Source organism: Rhodnius prolixus, unplaced genomic scaffold, assembly GCF_049639745.1.
Source record: "Rhodnius prolixus isolate KJV_2025 unplaced genomic scaffold, Rpr scaffold_1, whole genome shotgun sequence".
Taxonomy (NCBI): Eukaryota; Metazoa; Arthropoda; class Insecta; order Hemiptera; family Reduviidae; genus Rhodnius; species Rhodnius prolixus.
The window spans coordinates 23,467,033-23,481,483 of record NW_027411581.1 but is presented as its reverse complement, the minus strand read 5'-3'; the positions used below and the strand labels follow the sequence as shown (position 1 = coordinate 23,481,483).

The 14,451-nt window shown below is 34.7% G+C and overlaps 1 long non-coding RNA gene across 1 annotated transcript; it reads right to left on the bottom strand.

Moving 5' to 3' along the window:
* Positions 1 to 1,306: 1,306 nt before the first annotated feature.
* Positions 1,307 to 4,475, bottom strand: LOC141451382 (uncharacterized). The gene is made up of 3 exons (XR_012456732.1): positions 4,161 to 4,475; positions 2,972 to 3,533; positions 1,307 to 1,753 (listed from the first exon to the last, which is right to left on the bottom strand). It is a non-coding gene; the product is annotated as an uncharacterized lncRNA (long non-coding RNA).
* Positions 4,476 to 14,451: the final 9,976 nt, after the last annotated feature.

Below are 14,451 nucleotides of genomic sequence, written 5' to 3'. Positions count from 1 at the left end.
ACAATAATAATATTGTAATAATAACGGAAAAGCTTAGCTCAATGGTCCAGAAATTTTACCGAACCTGGCTGCATGATATAATCAATGATTGATATTAAATTCCTTGTATTTTGAGTTCATTTAAAGCTATATATGACCTTGTATTGAAAAAAAAGCCATTCTGGATTTTCAGATCCAATGTTTCGCATAATTCCTTAAGGCTATTAACATTGTCATTAGTTTCTTTATCTCCAAACCTTCCATGTATATTGCCAATTTGTTCACCTTCAACTCTGAAGTTCAAATCTTCCATCAAAAATATTTCTTTCCTTTCCGACATCTCTTCCAGGAGTTGTCTCTTAGTTATCCCAGAACTCATCCTTCTTTTTTCTGCTGCGTATCATTAGTTGGCAAATACGAACAAACTGTGACCACTTCCCAACCCATAAGCTTCCTCTCCAGGAAAATTGTCCCTTTGCTAATGATGTTCCTGGTTTCTTTCTTCCCAGTTCTTTAGTTATCAAGACACTCCTGCTTTTGCTCTATCTGTTTTGTCCACACCACTCCAGAAATGTGTATATTTTCCTAAGCATTCCTTTCCGATTCATTTTCTCTCAGTCTCTAATAGAAACGGCTAATAGAATTCTCTATTTCGACAATTCATCTGGTAAGAGATCCCCTTTGTTTGATATACCCTGCAAAATCCAGCATCCAAAAGTAATAGCCCTAGTCCGTTTGCCTGGTCGATGCCAAATAATCCGTCCATTTTCTCTATTTATAGGTCTTTTAACAATGTAGGATTTTTTATTCGACGGAGAGCTGGCCCGTTGCGACTACCCCCAACTTGGAGGACCAGGAGCTTTGATTTTGGGGTTCGCTTCCCCTACAGGGTTGCTGTTACTGCGGCTCAGAGTCCTGTCTGCCCTGGAAAAGTATAGGACAAAGTAGGATAGAAGGAGGTAAAGGAAAAACAGGAAAGAGGACTGGGGTACGGGAAAGAACCATGAGTCCCCGCACAGTTGACTCAGGGTCTCTCTTTTAGTCGCCTCTTACAACCAGCAGAGATGCTGGGGTTGTATTCTTTCCATCCACAGGGATTTTTTTAATAATAGATTGTTGTAATGCAACAAAAATTACATAAATGATCGATACCTTAAAAGGTAAGCAAACATAACATAATAACTTCATTTCTCACCATAAAAAAGTACAAAAGTAAACAGAACAATTTATTTTAATTAACAAAAGGTAAATTAAGCTTTAACAACCAGTCTAGACATTTCCATTTAAATTTATTTTATTGATAATAATTTAACTAGCAATGCCCCGAGCTGTGCTCTGACCTATAAAATTCTTTCATATAGAAATATTTCATCACCAAGTATATTTTAAAAGTAACTGAGATGTAAATACTTTTTGTGGGATGCTGTTATGAGCGTAAGTCCTGGAAATCTTCGTCCGCAGGATACGAACGGTAGGTTCCATTTAGAGATGGTGTATTTTGGAGGAGAGTGTAAATTCATAGATCTACTGATGCTGACGAAATCAACTCACTACAGCATCCCTTTCCCGTCAAGACCTCTGGGAAATTTCAGAGTTTTAGAGAGGACCCCTGGTAACTATTTTCTCGGAACGACATCTTCGAAGTCCATCAATTTAATTCAATCTATATCAATGTATGGAGCAGCTATACCAATAAATACGAAATGTATCTCAAAAGTTGTAGCACCTAAGCTGCATGCAGTATTTGATCTTCTATTGAATTATGTTCTTTTCACTAAAGTAAAAAAAAATAAAGCGTTACAAAATTTTAAACATGTCTCCTGCAATAACATTTGTTTTTGGTTAAAGAGAAGAATTCTCTGCACTACGTATTTCTAGACTACGTGTGCTATAGTATTGAATGAAGTTTAGTTTAGAAGAGTTAGCAAGGGAGTTTAGTTGCTCTAAAGAGGGAGAGATCGGTATTGCAGAAGAACCAGTGTGATAGGTCTGTGGAAGGAAAAGGCCAAAGGAAATGAACTCTGGGAAGCAATTAAGAACTCCAAAAGCCAAACTGCTCACTCCTCAGATATCTAAAATGACCAGCCAACTACCTTCAGATGAACTCAATTCCATTTCTCATCGGTTAACCTTGCGATCTCCTTCTTCCTAACACTTCACTATCTCCAAATCCTTGGACTCACACATTTATCTACTCTTCTTTGTCTTCTTGTATTTATTCAATACTTGTCCACCTTAAGCTGAAATATAGCTTTGTTTTGTTTTACTTTCTTTTGCATTTGATTCTTGCGGGCAAAGTTTTCCTTGTACTTCTCTGCTATGTAAACTTTTAACAATGTTTTAAACTACTTAAAACTTGTATAGATACAGTAAGATAAGTTTAGACTAAAGAAAATTAAAATATCTGAAATAATCTTCAATCAATCTTAAAAATTATTCCAAAAAAAATGAGTCACCAACAAAAAATTACATTTGTTAAAAAACAAAATTAAAAAAAGGAATCTCCAACTAAATAATAAATTGCAATAATGTTCGGTAATTAAAAATAAAAACTGGTAACATCCGACGTCGTAGAAAGGTAATTAACTGTTATTATTAGCCATTAAATTCCAAATTTGTAAATCATTTAATAATTTTAATATAAGTAACTCTGGTAATTAGCCCATTAATTTCAAAATACTAATTACTTACGTAATTGTTAACTTTAGCGTTCAATTATTTTTATTTTTAATTAGCCATTAAAAGATTTCAATTTTTAACGTGAACTTAGTAAATTATGATTACAATTAATGAGTAATTCAAAATTATGTCTTTTCGATTTCACAGCTCCTCTAAGATTTTTGACACTGCACCTGAAGGTATCTAATTTTAAACGGTTGCAATATCAAGAAATCGTCATGTAAGGAATCTTTCTGGTCAAAAGAGGAGTAATGGAAGAAGTGGTATTCGACAAAGGATCTTAAACTAAAAGATTAGTGCAAACTGTATGGACCTGCGGTCTAGAGATGTAAGGTTCCACTAAGCATTCCAATATCTAGCCAATCCAATTCTTGCAAACCAAAATACTTCGTAAAATCTCCATCAATCATATATCCGTTCTTTTTGTGTCCAATCTGATGAAATTCCGCTTTCAAAGTTTCCAAAACTTTTTATTCTCCCGTTACAATCCTCTTGTACAACCCAATTTATTCTTACCCAATACTCCCCTCAGATGATTGAAGCGCCATTGGCTACGTGATTATCTGAACTAATTCCAACGCCATGAAGTCATACCATTGCGTATCTTCTTCAAATGTCACTCATGTCATTTTATTCCGAGTATAGTTTGCACGAATTGAGAGGGAGGCTATACTGAAAGTGGTTTTCTTCAAGATCTTTCATTTAATTTAAATAAATCTTGGTTAATTTTTCTTATTTAATGCAACAAATTATGCATTCCAATTCCACAACAAATACTGGGTACTACAGTAGTCTGATTCTTTGTTTAAAATACAAGAACATCTGGCACTCCAATTTCAGAATTCATCCAATATTTACCATCCTGAATCCTGAATCTTAAACAAAATCCGAAATATATTTTATGGTTAGACAACTTTATTTAATAAATAATAATAATTACCACAAATGCTACAAAGTTTCAATGTATTTTCAAATGAGTTAATACATTACGTACTTTGATGAAAGTTTGCGTTCTCTCAGCCAGAGATTCTAATTACACTGCACTATCTCGGTTAAATCTAATTAACTATTGACAACGTAATTACACTTGGCTATTAGTTCAGATACTTTATATTTGTAACGGAAATTACTATCAAAACTAGCTTATTAAAGGTAAGCTGGTATTCTAATCTACATAAAATGAATAGATGTTTGAATTGTGAACCATTTTCGCGTTAAACAAAATAATTTTGCGCTTCCTTCTACTAGATAATCCTTGGAAGGGATTTCTGCCAAACTTTCCATTACATTGACATTCCAATCCTGGCAAAATCGCGCACTTTGAGGACTCTTCGACCACCAAGCTAAGTTACTTCTTCCTTTCACTGTTAAGGGTACCTCTACACAACTTTTTATTTATTTAGCCCTTTAATTATAATTTTCAATATTCCTCTTTCAGTCTATTTAACTAAGAAATATTACAAATAAACATATTAATTAGCGAATAACAAAATTGTACATACCCCGCTGAGTGGTATTCTCGACAAGCCATATTTAGATTATATATTGCAATTTCATATAAATGTTCGGCAACTGTGATGGGCAAATACACAAATTAAGTACATATTTATTAGAGCGTAAAATATTATTGTAATTAAAATATAACAATATAAAATTGCTTTGTGCAAGTGCAAAGCAATCTTCATTGTTTAACTCTAATTTCTTTTTTAATTTTCCTCATTTAGTGATATTTGCTATAAATAATTAATGACTGCAACTTGGCCCTTATAAGACGAGTAGATACAAAAGTTCCTTTTTTTTTAAAAAAAAAAAACTTCTTTTGAGCATTTTGACCGATTATTAATTAATAACCAGCTGTAATAACTTTCAAATGAAGCAGTTGTTTGATACTGTGAAGGCAACCAATTCTTGAAATACACCGCTGTAAATTTGTATGACATTGTGTCTAGGCTTGGATATCCTGTTATATCTAGATTTAAATAAACATTTAAATTAGTTATAAAAAAAAACGTGAATAGTAAAGATATTCGTATTCATTTTTTGAAGGAGCGTTGCTTGAATTTCTCCATTCAAAAGAGTAAAACCCACAGGTTCCAAGAGAAGATTCCTCATTGTTGTAAATTCTACGTCTTTGGATACAAACAGCTAGAAGTTGGTGAAATAATCTTAAAAACAAAGCGAAAAAATAATTTTATTTTAAAAAATATCTCTGAGAAAAAAATAATCCATTCAGAAAAATACGGCTCCAGTCTTGTGATTTTCATCAACTCGGGATTCCAGTTACAGATTCAACCTTCTTTCATTCTTGGGTCTTTAGAAGAACACCTCATAAAAATATAAAACAAGACCGAAATGCGCTCAGTAAAGTGGCTCTTTCGGGTGAAGGTTTTTGATTCTGATGTTTCTTGGCCCCCCAAATGGGTCAAATCTAAATAGCTTTAGCTTCTCCTCCAGTTCTCAGTTTTTTAGATTTTTTTGTTCTCACTCTCACAGAGACTGTTCTAAAAAGAACTGTTTCCGGCCCCAGGGAACTCAAAAAGGAAATTTATTATGGAAAACTTCAAATCAACAACTTGAGACGATCGCAATACTTCCCTGAAACATGAAGAGACCTAAGTGTTTTTACCCTAATCCTCGCCACAAACAATCACCCGGTTATTAAGGAAATATTCTTTTTAATTTGTGTTTTAAAGTTTTCGTCATTAAAAGAATTCAAAGGTCAGCAAAATTTTATCGTACCAGAATTGAAGCGAAATATTCTGAAGCAAAAGTTTAATAAATAATTATTTGTTGGATTTGTTCCTGTTATTGTTGGAAAGATCATTTACACACTCATATAAATTTGGATGTTACGGAAAACAATACATTTGGCCACTAAGTATTAAATGAAAAGTGATGACCCTAATTATTTGGTTATAATAAGTGTTATAATCGACACCATATTACTGCGGGTAAATTCCCATTTAATTCACCATTGGTCCACGTTCTGTACAGAGAACTGTTCTTCTATTATTATTTGAAAACCACTTACGGAAATATCAGTTCACATTGAATACAAACGAATTCACACAACAAATTGAACCCAATATTACACGTTCGTAATTGTTCATTCTTTTTGGTGACTGATTCATGGTTTCAATAGGATGAAAAAATAATTGCCATTTCAGTCGTGATACATTTATTCTGCCGAGCTTTCGACCTAGGGACTAGGTCATCTTCAGGGCTGTGGAACATGTTTACAGATTGTTAACAATGATACTATTGAAATAATAATATAATATAATGAAATTTACAAATATTATTTGCCTAGTTTACAAAGTAATATTTTTACATTACAGGGTTGGTGTTTCTTCTGTCTTGTCTGTTCATGGACTGAGTGTGATCGGTCTGTGTGTGATATGTGTTAAGTTGTGGAAATCAGTGTTGCCAATTGTCAAGTATTTTGTAGTAAGTTTGCGTATATGTTGTTTGAATGGTTCGTGTCTGTTTTGAAATTTAAACTGTTTTCTGTCTTAGATATGTACATATACTCGTATCATTTCTAACACTTTCCTTTTTTGTGTGTTGGTTTCATTGTTAACAATCTGTAAACATGTTCCACAGTCCTGAAGATGACCTAGTCCCTAGGTCGAAAGCTCTGCATAATACGAGGGTCGTTTGAAAAGTCCGTGCAAAAATAAAAACTACTTAATTTTTTGGGGTAAACCTTTTTTATTTTTCAACATAGTCTCCTTTTAGGCTTATACGCTTCGTCCAACGCTGCTCTAGTTTGTTGATCCCTTCCGAATAATAGGATTTGTCCAAGTCTGAAAAATAGCCATTCGTTTCTGCAATCACCTCCTCGTTTGAATAAAGTCTTTTTCCCGCCAGCCATTTCTTCATATTGGGGAACAAATAGTAGTCCGAGGGAGCCAAGTCTGGAGAATAGGGGGGATGTGAAACGAGTTGGAACCCTATTTCCATTAATTTTGCGACCACAACTGCTGAGGTGTGAGCTGGTGCGTTGTCGTGATGGAAAAGGACTTTTTTGTGGGCCAATCGTGGGCGTTTTTCTTGCAGCTCGGTTTTCCAACGGTCCAATAACGATGAATAATATGCATCTGTAATAGTTTTACCCTTTTCCAGATAGTCGATGAGGATTATTCCTTGCGAATTCCAAAAGACAGTCGCCATAATCTTTCCGGCCGAAGGAACGGTCTTCGCCTTTTTTGGCGCAGATTCCCCCTTGGTAACCCAAGATTGTTCTTTGGTCTCAGGAGTGTAGTGATGTATCCATGTTTCATCCACAGTGACGAAACGACGCTTAAAGTCCTGCGGATTCTTCTGGAACAGCTGCAAACCGTCCTTGCAACACTTCACACGATTTCGTTTTTGGTCAAGCGTGAGCAATCGCGGCACCCATCTTGCGGATAGCTTTGTCATGTCGAAATGTTGATGCAAAATATTATGTACCCGTTCATTCGAGATGCCCACAGCACTAGCAATCTCACGCACCTTCACTCTTCTGTCATCCATCACCATATCATGGATTTTATCAATGATTTCTGGAGTAGTAACCTCAACAGGGTGTCCAGAACGTTCAGCGTCACTTGTGCCCATATGGCCACTCTGAAAATTTTGAAACCACTTATAAACTGTTCTAATCGAAGGTGCAGAGTCACCATAATGTTTATCAAGCTTCTCTTTAGTCTCCTGAGGCGTTTTGCCTTTCATAAAGTAGTGTTTAATCAACGCACGAAATTCTTTTTCGTCCATTTTTTGAAAATCACTCGACTTCCTCGATTCAAACGAATGCCAAACACAAAGAAATAGACCGATCTGGCTGAAACTTGGTGTATGTTCTTCCAAGAGATGCTACTAACTAAACATAACCTCGATACGCGCCAGTAGTGCTATCTCTCTGACTTTGCACGGACTTTTCAAACGACCCTTGTACATGTATCACGACTGAAATGGCAATTATTTTTTCATCCTATTACACGTTTGGTTTAACTTTATTTTACGTTTTTTTTTACATTTAAATTTATCTGAACTTTATTTGTGTAATCTTTTTAAACTAAAGTTTATGAAAAAACTTAGATATGAATTGTCTAATTTTACTTTCATCTTCTTAACATTACCAAAATAATCTCTGGTGCTTCACTTCTCAAGAACAACTACAATAAAGTTTCTGCAACAAATGCGAGGTAAAAAAAAAGGCGATTTTGACATAGTTGGAAATTGCTAATATTTAATAGATTCTTCGCAAACTAGCTCGATGAAGGTTATATATTATTCTGTAAATTAATGCTCTAATTAATATCTTTTTTTACTACTAATATTTGATAATAATTAAAAAATAAATTAATATATAACATATTTATATTTAAGAGTAAACGTGGAGTATTTATTATCTATTTAGGCAAATACATTAGCAGGTATGTGCTGAAGGCGGTCTCACAAAGCGTCTAAGTATCTGAAGTACAAAGGTAAAGTATATTAACCCAACCTTATAAGTGATTCACAGAGGAGCTTGCTGTTTGCTCACCCTACAGCCTGCTACATTATTTCAGCCGACAGACTCAGTGAACTGCCGCACTAGGGCGCACCTTTATTATCTTACTTAATTTTACAAAGATACGAAACTAGATTACCTTAGTGGAGGTAATTTTTGTAGAAATAACACACTAACTACATACATGCATAGATATTCCATACAAGCGTTACTCCACTCACTCATTAGATATACATATCTAGCACATTTTGCATTCTCACACGCTAACTCTGTCTTTGATATAGTTTCATTACCCATGTTCCTTTTGTCTAGTCTCTTCTCCTTTTTGGGCACCATCAGAGCAATTTATTACTTATATTCAAACTTTAATATTTAATTCATACACATATGATAGTAATTTTGTAGTTGGAAAGTATCATTGGAATAACTTAACTATTTGTTTGAATAAAAACGAAACATTTCTCTTGTCTCCAAAAAAAGTTTTATGAATAGCTCAGGGTGTAAATCGTATTCAGACTCTGAATCCATTTTAAACTGCAAAAGTAATGGAGATTTAGTAATTTACCCTCGCCGTTCAAGAAAAATTCAGTTGCTTTAAGAAGCATTCATTGATGTAATTGAGAAGTTCCTGCTGGATGTTACCTGTAACGGAGATGATAGGTACATAAGGCTTGATGGTCCTTAAAGGACCAAGGGCCTCCACTTCTTTCCCACTTAAAATTGATTTGCTTTTCCTTTTCCTTTCTATTTATATCCTTTAAAACTTATCCTTGTTTTCTTGTTAAACATCTTTTTTTTTTCTAGCCATCGTTACTTAAGCACATTTCTCATCTAACCGTTCATTTTTGGAGTAGCTTCTTTCCTCCGGTACTTAATCTTTCTACTGTGTTTGATACTACTTCTTTTAATGCAGATAACAAAGGACAAGTGGTATTCGCTAGTTTTTATTTCTACTTTCTAGTTTTTGTAGCCTCATTTATTTAGCGTGTAACATCTCTTTTAGTTTTAAATCTTCTTATGAACGATAGTTCATCTTTAGAGATCAAGACATTTTTAAACTTTTAAGGGTAAAAAGTGCTCTTCGCTCCTAAATTCGTGACTATTGCAAAATCTTCAAGCCTAATCATTTATACAATTAAAGAGATCTGCCTCATATGGATTCCTTCTCAGGTATATGAATAGAGTCTTCTATAATTGTTTTAGCGCTTTGCTAAGGTAGATCGTCATATAACTTTCTAGGCTTTAAATTATCCATAATACATGTATAAATATTCAAATGCAGTGATTATAGAAATAATGCAGTAGAAAGGTTATTTGTGTTAAATAATAATTAATGAAGATTTATTTATTGAGCACTGAGTGTTAAGCAGCTGTCAATCTACGAAGCAATTCTCTTTGATTAACTTGATGTCACAATCGCGTCCGCAGCCTACGTTTTACCGTCACTTGTCTCCTGTTATGTTAATCTGTACTTTATCTATCTATTTGAGTGAGGCTCTTTCTTTGGAAATAGTTATTTGTAGCGATATATCTTACATTCAATACATCCTGCTATGCACATGTATGCTGGTTATATCCTGTTTTAGCAAAGTGTGTGTTTTTATCAAGTGATTACATTACTCAAAGAATTTTAAAGATTATCACTGACATTGTCATTTATTAAAAAATTATTTGACCTAATATAGAAATTATTTCCGCAGACATTTACGTTGCAAATTTATGAGTAACAATTTGCAAATAAATTAATTAACATTTTATAATTTATTTCCTACTAAAGGGTGACCCTGTGAAAATGACCACATTTATTTCTTTAATAACAACAAAAGTATTATAGATATAAAAGTAACAAAAAAATCTTTGAAAAGTAGAAACATGGGAGATTATTTGTGGAATATTACATCCTTCAAATGATGACCGTTCTGGGCTTTACATTCTTCCAATCGTTTAACGAAGTTTTTGAATACTTTCTTCAGCATGGAAGCCGAAATTTTTGCGAATTCGGCTCTAATCCTCGATTTTAAATCCTCTAGATCACGGGGCTTGGTTTCATAAACACGACTTTTCAAATACCCCCACAGAAAAAAATCTGGAACCGTCAAATCTGGCGAGCGAGGCGGCCAAGCGAAATCTGAAGAACGTGACAATAAACGAATTCCAAACGTTTCTTTCAACAACGCAAGTGCAAGAGCGGCGGTGTGACAAGTTGCCCCGTCTTGCTGGAACCAGGTTCGATTCAAACGACGTTTGCGGCGGAGTTGGGGGATGAGGAACAAGTTTAACATCTCCCTGTACCTCTCTCCATTGACGGTTCCGTCGAAAAAATACGGTCGGATAATTCCCCACGACGCTACACCGGCCCATACTGTAACTCGTTGGCTATGTAACGGTTTTTCTGGAATGAATTGGGGATTACCACTTGCCCAGCACCGAAAGTTTTGTTTATTTACCGATCCAGAGAGTTCGAAATGAGCTTCATCGCTCATTAAAAGATTATTTAAATCAATCTCACCATCGTCCAATTTCTTTAACGTGTTTTCGGCGAAAAGTAATCTCTGTCGGTAATCAGTTTCTTTCAACTCTTGAGTGATCATCAACTTATATGGATGGTGGTTCAAGTCTGAGGTTAGAATTCGACGCACAGATTCCCTTGATAACTTTAAAGAAGCTGCGTGACGGCGAGCGGAACGAGTTGGACTAATTTTTATTGCTTGGCAAACTTTTCCGATGTTTTCCGGTGTACGAACTGTTCTTTTGGCACCTGGATGAATCTTATCAGTCGTCTTGCCACTTTCACGGAAGTTTTCAACCCACCTGAGGATCGATTTTCGCGTAGGAACAGATTCATTACTTTTAATTTGAACTGTTTACGAAACGCTTTATGAACTTTCACAACCGATTTATCTCGAAAATACGCTTCTACACAAAATGCTCGTTCTTTTGCAGTGTAACGTTCCATGATTACTAAAATGTTGATAACAGGAATCTCCCAGGTCTCTACTAACCATAGAGCGCGCGTTCGTCCCTGTAGCAGTGTTACCACCACAGTTATTCAAAAAAGAAATGTGGTCATTTTCACTGGGTCACCCTATTATTTTCTGGATCCAGTTATATTTTACCTTTACTTTCTAATTGTCAAAAATGAATAACCTAGAAGATGTTATTGTCATAGATCTTGTCGTTGATAAATAGCAACATGATGAACCTGAACGCAGCAATAGTTTTAAAATATTCGGTTTCGTCTAACCAGAATATTGGCAGATCCAGAACTTCGGTTATAGAGGAACGAATCTACGAAGTGGAGTAACCGTCATGGTAAGGGGATTTTACAGGACAATATTATTGCCAGCATTACTTTGATTATTACCAAATATATTAAAAAGGTGTCAAAAGTATTGATATTTTGATGGAATTTTCATCTAGAGACCGCATTTCTGTTGATATTCAAAATAAATAATGTTTAAGATTTGGTCAATTTTTTGTCTTTTTTTTTAGAAACTCAAAGTCAAGAAGCATAAATAATACTTTTATTCATCTAAAGTATTCTTCACTTTATTTTTTCAACAATTAACTTTTTGTCTTTTTTTTAGGGACGCTTATTTGCCTCAAGATTTTTAAAAAAGAATAACGAACTAAATTTATTCTTTCAATTTTTTATCAAATAAATTTTGCATATTAACGACAATGATTAAACATACGCTAGTTAATTATTCTGGAAATAACATGTTGAGAGATGAAAAATGGAGAAGTTATGATAAAGGATAGAGCGCGTGGAATGTGTGTTCAAGAAGGTACACAAAGGTTGGAGATGGCAGGTTTGAAAGCTGTTGTTGGCCGACGTTCTACTAGCCTTGCTTGAACGGTCTTGTCGAGCGCATAACTCACCAAGCGCCACTCCAGTCGGGCTGTGCTTATTCAAGCTCGCCCGGTCTTCTCTGCAGTTCACTGTGCCCGCACTCTATATCCACAGCGTTTAATATTCCCTATGGCCAAAATTGTCCTACCAACGTTTACCCCCAGCACGTACATACATAGCGACAACAGCCAACAGCCGAGTCCAACCACCATCCTTGACACTCACAGCCACTTCTTCATCCTATTTCAAACACATCACCATCTCTTCCTTATTTGCACACTTCTCTCACACACATGATCCTGAATAAAATATTCTTCCTTCTTCACAAACTCTTTCTCTATCTATGTGTATTTTCCTGTTATCTTCTACATGACTCTGTTCATATTTCAGGACACAATATGTAGCACATGTAAAGACATGTATTTGAAGAGTACGTAAGAAAAAAAATTCCTTATGTCTCCTCAAAGATATTTTTTTTTTTAGTTGTTTCTTACAGACGTGCAGTACTGCAACATTTACTTTCAAACTTACAAGGAGCGCAACCATCGCTTGTTGTATCGCGCACCCTTCACCGCTGCATCTAGAAGGTTATTTAGAAGCAGTTCTGCCATGAATTTACCCTCTCAGGATTTTATTTAATAAGTTTAGAAGACCAACAGTCTAACCCACGCATTTTTCTGGCCATCCTCTCTCTCTGAATTACTGTTTCCGATTTATTGAAAAATTGCTCTTCATTTAAATCTATTTTTAACCAACATAGAATACTAAAAAAAAAAAAACATTGACTAAAATGCAAACTGCCAAACTTCTTGAATACATCAGCGACAATCCAAAGTACCTAAGGAATTTAAAATGCTAATGTACACTACCTAAATTAAGCTTCGGTCGAGCGCGGTTGTTAAACGGTGGACCCGGCGTCCGTTTTATTGTACTCCTATCTCTGTTTTCATACCCATGTAGTATGATAAGTTTAATTTTGGGAACAGTGAGGTTTTAATTTGAATTTGACCAATTTGATACCTCGAGCTTGTTCACATTAGTTTAATGTAATTGGTGAAAACAACATTATGTTCTTTTTATATTACTCGTAGTTTGGCACCAATGTTTGCACTAAGAGCTAAACACCATTATTCGCACAAAAATTAAATAATATATAAAAATATGTCAAATATTGAATAAAGAAAAAGTCAAAATATAATTGCCAAAAGTGCAAAAATTGTTAGTTGAGCATAATAAAAGTTTTTTGTGGAATATACTTGGCTAAGAATTGCTAAAAAATAAACAAGATAAAAGATGAACCAATATTCTATCGGTATTTTATTGCTTTATTCTGATCCCTTTATACAGAATCTCTATCTCCCAAAATCCTTCGTCATACTCCACGCCATTACTTGTAACATTAGGTTCGTACTTACATAGTTATGGCTTGAGATTTTATTTAATGAGCCAATTTCCAGCCAACTATAGTGTTAAATGTAAAGAGAATTGCTTCTGCTATCTACCTCCATCCAGGACACGTGATAGTTCGCTGGAATAAAGGCGGACAGAAAGGTGTCTCATGTGAGTGAGTGACAGAAGCGCAAATGAAAATAAAATTCTGTTCACCAAGCTAGTTAATCTACCTCTGATGATGGAAAAATCTTTGGAACCGGCCGGGAATAAAATCAATGACATTACTCAGCCCAGCTGATCTAACCACATTTTAATGTGTTTCCTTTGGATAGAAGAAGAAAACGATTCCTCTTTGACAGATTCTGTTCTTGTTATATGATATAATTATTCAGCAAATTATTGCCTAGACAGCTATTTAATTTTACTTAATTATATCGGCTCTCCTTAAATCAAAGTGTTTATGTCAGGAATTGGATTTATGGTTTAGGCCAAGCTTCTTATTTTTCCTATTGGATGATGCTGCGTCAGAGTTTTGTTTACTTCCCAAAGTTTTCTGTCAGACTGGAGATGTTTCGGAGAAGATGTGGCGAACGTTTTCTGGCCAACAATTTTTCTTAAAAGGAGAAGCTATGAGAAGTTATGGTTTTGGACGGTAATAAATTTGGAAACACGTACTAATTTACGCAGGACAAAGGAGGGCCACATTTTGTGAAAATTAAATATTGTTAAAAATAATTATTTTTCTGCTTTACAGAAAACTTTGGGAAGTTAAGAATTGTCTATCAATTCGTTTTGACAGATTGTCCCATTGATTTGGATTTGGATTACAAATCACTGTAAAACATTAAATGGAAAAATTTTTTAGATAATAATCGGAAACAATCTTCGTGAAACGTTTATCTCAGTCCAACTCATGATTTCTCAACTTCCATAGCGTCTCCTTTGAGAAAAGTTGGGTGGCCACATTTTCAGCCACTTTTTTTTCAGGCTTCATTAATTACATAATTTTTTTCTTGTTACGTGCAATTTTAGTGAAGGAAATGTAGTTGTAATT